Source organism: Hakea prostrata, chromosome 3 (genome assembly GCF_041222555.1).
Source record: "Hakea prostrata isolate BN-2017 chromosome 3, UWA_Hpros_2, whole genome shotgun sequence".
NCBI lineage: Eukaryota > Viridiplantae > Streptophyta > Magnoliopsida > Proteales > Proteaceae > Hakea > Hakea prostrata.
In genome coordinates, this window is record NC_142602.1 from 47,398,505 (window position 1) to 47,404,710 (window position 6,206).

Here is a 6,206-nt window from a genome sequence, read left to right on the forward strand (position 1 = left end):
TTTGAACCACCAAATTCGGTTCTTTATTCTTAAAACTCTAATTTTGTAGGCCACTGTCTCTGTTGGTCGACTGATTGGTCGACTGAGACAGTAGACCAATCCAATCAACCAATGAGTACATCAACTCCAGATTTGGTCTGTTTTGGATGTTTTGATATCTTTCCTTCTAGGTTTCTTTCCTAATATGATATATATACTTGTTTAGGACCTTCTTGCCAAGTTTGGGAAGATTCTCCTTGATCCTTGGAGATTCTCTTCAAGTTATATAAGGTAAGGATGGTTACTTCTATAATAGCATAGATTGTGTGATTTTAGTTTCTATATTAGAATCTTTCGGATTTGTTACCATAACTAGATTCTTTTATGAATATATTACTGCTGTATTTACTTCAATTACAATAGCATTATTTACTTGCTTTCTTTAGTTTATGAATGTCTTTATTTGTCAACTGTATATGAGATGAATCTTATTATGGTATATTTCTATATACTGTAAATGTGTATGATATGATTGATTTGTGATTGTGATTGATTAAGTATGGTTCGAGAAGGAGAGGTGTCCTTTTGACACTTCTGTCCTTGGAGAACTACGGGAATATTATGGGATGTTTCCGGAGATGCCCTCTGGACACCTTCCTAAACTGTTGGATGACATATTTAGGACTGTCTAGTAGTGTTTGGCTAGGATGTCCCGTTATGTCAGACCCTAATCGGAGGGGTATTGAGACCGAACGACCCGTGGTAGCAATGGGGATTTGTGGGCGCTCAAGACCGGTAACCAACCCGTGAGAGGACAGGAATCACATTGTGGGGGCCATTTATTGGTAGGGTTGCATATGGATAGACTTGGGCTCACGGGCGCTCAAGACCGGTAACCAACTCGTGAGGGGACGTGAGAGCTTCCCGTTTACCATATGTGGATAACCAATAGGGTTGATGAGTCCGTAGTCAGGGACTATGAGGACTCTAGTGTGAAGGATACCGGAAAGGATCGCCAGGGGCGAGGAATGGACGTATCTGGATCTGACTTGATATAACTAAGTAGAAGACTTGCATTTGGCCAGGCTTAACCCTGACATGCGCCAGTACTTAGACCAAACGATGATGTGAGAGAGCGGTGACTTAAACCCCAGCCATGGAATGTCCCGAGGGATGCCGGACCCACTACCAAAAGGCGTTGTGTGATGAGACCTTCCCAAAGAAGTATGGTGCTATGACTTAAAGCATGTCTGCCAATAGAGACCAGCATACATAGAGTTAGATTCATACATTCATTGTTTGTCTCATACCATATTGCATTTATGTTTGTTTTGAAATCCTGCCATTTATGTTATTATGGATTTAACTGCCTTACTGGGTTTCTTTTGAAACTCACTCCTTTTGTACCATATCTGTTGTTAGACTTCTCTGCAGGTTTGGAATATGATGACGGTCCATATAAGGAAGGGCAAGGTGAAGAAGATGAAGACTGAAGATGAAGAAGAGCCGACTGAAGATGTGGATTAGATTTCTCTTGTTTCTTTTAGACTTATCTTTTACCTTACATGTATTAGCTTAGAGGTTTACTTAGATTTCGATCTACCTTCCGCATATGTCTGTGGAGTATATTTCCGCTATACTCTACAGTTGTCTTTTGATTTGGTATCTTGTTATTCCGCACTCTGATATTCTATAGTGATCCTTCTGAGATCCTTTCTTGACTTTTATTATAAATTACTTGAACATTATGATTTGTTCTTGCTTTTGAATATGTTATTGTGCGAAATGGATATGATCGTTCCTAAACTTGATCTTTAGGGCTGTGGATCACACTCTTGGGTATACCAGTTAGGGTACCGGCTGGGAGGATGTGACAGGTGTAGTGCCCATAGTCTTTGTGGAAACGACAATATTTCTCCATGTTCTTTTCTCCCGTTTTTGTCACGATTTTGGAAGGCCATCTTAAATATCTTGGTTCTTTATCTGCATTAGTATTTCCGATCGAGGAGTATTTAATGGTGTGTACTCGTCTTGGTCTGGAGATAGCTTTCTCTAGGTCGAACGTGGCTTTCTAGCCTGATTTGGATCAGGTTGCTTTTGCTTCTGACCTCTTTTGGGAACTTTTGGTTCTTTCGTTGCTACTTTAGGTTCTCCTTGTTGCGCACCATCTCCTTGTCGGGCATCAAGTATCTTAGCCACCTCCTCCTGCTTTTGGCACTATTGTACTAATTCGGCATAAGAAGTTGGCATGTCTTGAAGTAAATACTCCAATAGCTTGCGGTTGGTTAACCTTGTAAAAAGGGCCGTTTCGCAACCCTGATCGTCCAAGTTACCTATTTCTGTTGGGAAATGTCATGTTAACATTTGCTACATCGGTCTCCAATCAGTTTTGATGATGACAAACACTCTACTAATGATTCCATGTAGATGTGTTTTTTGTCTAGCTCATCACCACAGTGAATCTCGATGCAAAATGACCATATCAAAGAATTACTGAAGAGTTAAACTCAAGACCAACTCAAACCATCTTAGACCAAGAACCAAAGTCAAGATGAGTATCAAGACTGTTGCATAAGATCAAGTCGAAGATCAAGACTTAGGCTGAATTAGGGCTTAGGACACTCTCGCATACACATAAATGTAAATGCATCAATTATATGTAATTCATGTTACTAGAGTGACCTAGGACATGTTAGTGAGGTGTATAATGCTTAGGGTTGACCAAAAAGTCCAAAAACCCAAGCCATGTTCCAGCCCCAACTTAGTTCAACAAAACTGCACCAGACGGTCGACCGTCTGGGACGGATGACCGTCTGGGACGGATGACCGTCTGTTTGCAGTTTTCTGTGTTTTTGAACACAGAAGGCTAGACGGAATTTTATCTGGGGTACTTAAGCCAGACGGACGACCGTCTAGGCCTAACTTAAGTGTAATGGCTATTTTTTTAACGGCTATTTTTTAACGACTATTTTTCAACGGCTAGTTTTTGAGACGGCTGATCGTCTGGGCAGACGGACGACCATCTGGAGTAAAATTTCATTGAAAGTTTATATCCGTTGGGGAAATGGGGAGGGCAATGAGTTGAGGTCTATAAAAGCCCAACCACCCCCATTTGATAATTATTCCTCTCCCCCATCAAGCATATACTCACTCACAAGTGAAAGAGCCAATATTGAGTGTTTGAGCACCATTACTAGCTCCCCAACTCCATTCAACTTTGAGGGATATTCCAAAGTTGATAAGCAAGCTCATTGAAGCCAAGCTTGGAGTCATTGAAGCTCTTTATTGATGCATTGCTGTTCTTGAAGCATTCATTCATTACATCACACACACACAAGGGGTAAAGTGTCACTCTCCTTGTTAGGTAATATCTAACACTTCTTGTATTTGAATTGGTTGTTGAATTCTAGTCTAGGTTGATTAGAATTTGTTGCTTGGGTGCTCTTGCCCGTGAACAAAGATTACTTGGGTGCTCTTGCTCGTGAACAAAGATTTTAAAGGGTACTCTTGCCCCGTAACAAAGATTGTAAGGGTTTGACTCTCTACCCATCGTATTGAAAGAGATTCATTAGTGGAATACTCTCTTGAGGCTAAGAGAGGAGTGGACGTAGACTTGTAAAGTCGAACCACTATAAATTCTTGTGTTGTGATTGCTTGTCTTATTGAATTTCATTTAAATTATAAATTTACCTTGAAATTGCAATCAAATCGAGAATTTGGTATAATCCACGAGGTACAACCTAATCACCCCCCCTCTAGGTTGCACCAACAATTTCCATAGTAACTTTATTGAATTTCTTCAGGTATTCCCAGATTGATTCATTCCTTCCTTGCTTGATAGTAAAGGGTGTTTCCTAATCTGGATACCACTCTGGAAACGTCCGATGAATTTTCGAGCAAGATTCTTGAAACTGTTGATTCTTCCCGAAGGAAGGTTTGAGAACCACTTCTGTGCCGCCCAGGTTAGGGAAGAAGCGAAAACTCGGCAGAGGATCTCGTCGAGTTTCCAGCTTACTGCCATTGTTTGTTGATAATAGCTAATATGGGCTGTGGGATCTCCCGAACCATCAAAAACCGTAAAAGTTGGGAGCTTGAAATTGTGTGGAAACTCGAACAGAGTGATAGCATTGGTGAAAGGAGTCTTTCGGATGACCGAATAAATATCATCGACCTTCCTTCCTCGAGAGAGTTGCCCTAACCTTTGGTTTATATTGGCAAGCTCTCGGCCAATATGTAGTGATCGTCCATCTTCCATCCGGATATTTCCTCTTCCCGAACGTCTTGAGGTAGGGGAGTGAGTGCGGACTCCCCTTTGTCGCCTTGTTGCTGTTCCTGTTCGGCTTGCCTGCGGCCTATCATGCCGATTATCTCTGCCAAGTGGTTTGCCGGCTCTCACTTCTCGACTCGATCTTGACGATCTTTTTGATGATTCTGACCATAATTCTAGCCTTCACCTTGCTGCTCATCTACATGATGAGAAAGTGTTGGTACCTGGATTAATGATGGAACTAAGACTGCTTCTTGTGCACGTCCTCTCGCCTTTACTTGATCGGGTGTTTGAGGTGCAATTACCTGTCTTGCCAACATATGAAGTGTTTGCTACATCTCCAAGAACTGGAATTGTAACTGCTCCATTTGTTGCTGGAGAGGATTGGGAGAGTCTTGATTTTCTTCCCTTCCTTCCTCCTGGACCTCTGGGAGTCTGCTTCCTTTGGGTCTAATGACCGGAGCATCTCCTATCTGGGGACGAACATTCAGTTCTCGTAAAGCCGTTGCTGCTGCTGCTGCTGCTGATCTAGTCACCATGACTTTTCGAAGCGTTTCCCATAGACTGTGCCAGATGATGCGTCCAAATTATGTTAAGCCGCCGGACTTCTTGACGTAATCCTGCAAAAAAGAGTTAGACGTGGTCCGACCGTGGGGTCAGAAGGCCACCTCCGAAGCTTAAGTCAGTAACCGGACTAATCACAAAGGCTCTGGCTACTTGTAGAGCAAAATAATAATGAATGCGTAGTTGGGAAAGATTCAGATACCTGGGAGGTTGTATGTTCTTGGTTTATATAGATTTTACCTCATCTTCGACCGTTGGATGAATTTTCGATCTCCTTTGGTGGCCGTCCGATCTTAGGGTTTTTCTCTAGATATTCAGGGCCGTAACCAATTACCAATCTCGTCATGATCCTTTCACCGCTTTGCTAGTAGAGGCCTTTAAAATCAATTTCTCATACCGCAAAGTTCGGGAAGCCATAACGGATTGTTAACTAGAAGACGACGCCTTTATGATTGATTCATTAGGTCTTGATAGACCCTAGTCACGATTCGACCGGGCCTGATAAGGTGATCCTGGTCTAACGGGTTTGGTGCAATTTATATCGTATCAGGTAGAAATCTCTATCCAATGGACAAAGTGGGGAGGACCCCCTTAAGGTAAGAACATCATTAATGAAACCCCAGCTGAGTGAGTCAAAGCCTTTATGAAGGTCCACCTTGAGGAGGGCGGCTGCAGAGTGGGAAGAATGGCCAAAACCTTGGATAACCTTGGCACAGAGAACAATGTTATCAATGATACTTCTCCCAGAGACAAAAGCATATTGGTTCTGGTTGACAAGAAAAGGCATAACCAATTTGAGCCAATTAGCAAGGATTTTAGAAAATGAGCTAATATAGGAGATTATAGAGGGAGATAGGTCTGATATCTGAGAAGGAGGTGGCTCCAGGCCTTTTGGGAATGAGGTAGAGGAGAGTTTGATTGAAGGAAGAAAACTGAGAAGATTAAGAAATAAACTTTGTATGGCACGAATAAGGTAATCTTGAATGAGGTCCCAAGTGGCCGGAAAGAAGTCCATACTGAAGTCATCAAGGCTGGGAGCATGATTTGGTTTATAGGAGTGGATGGCAGCAAGGATGTCTGAGGTGGAAGGATAGCTTAGAGGGATGGACACATTTTTTGATAAGAGAAGAGGGGAGGAGGAAGCGGGAAGGGAGAGAGGAGAAGGAGAAGGAGAAGGAGGAGGAGACTACATCGTGCTTAATACTGGGAGTGAGATATCCAAGCTCTGGTCATATAGAGGAGGACAGGAATGGAGTTAAAGCTATGGCAAGCTTGGAGGGAGCAATGGAAATAAGTTGTGCTTGTGTCTCCAAACTCAAGCATTTGACTTTGAACTTCTAGTGAAAGAAACTCTTTTCATGGTAGAGATGGAAGAGAGGTTGACTGGGAGAGAGAT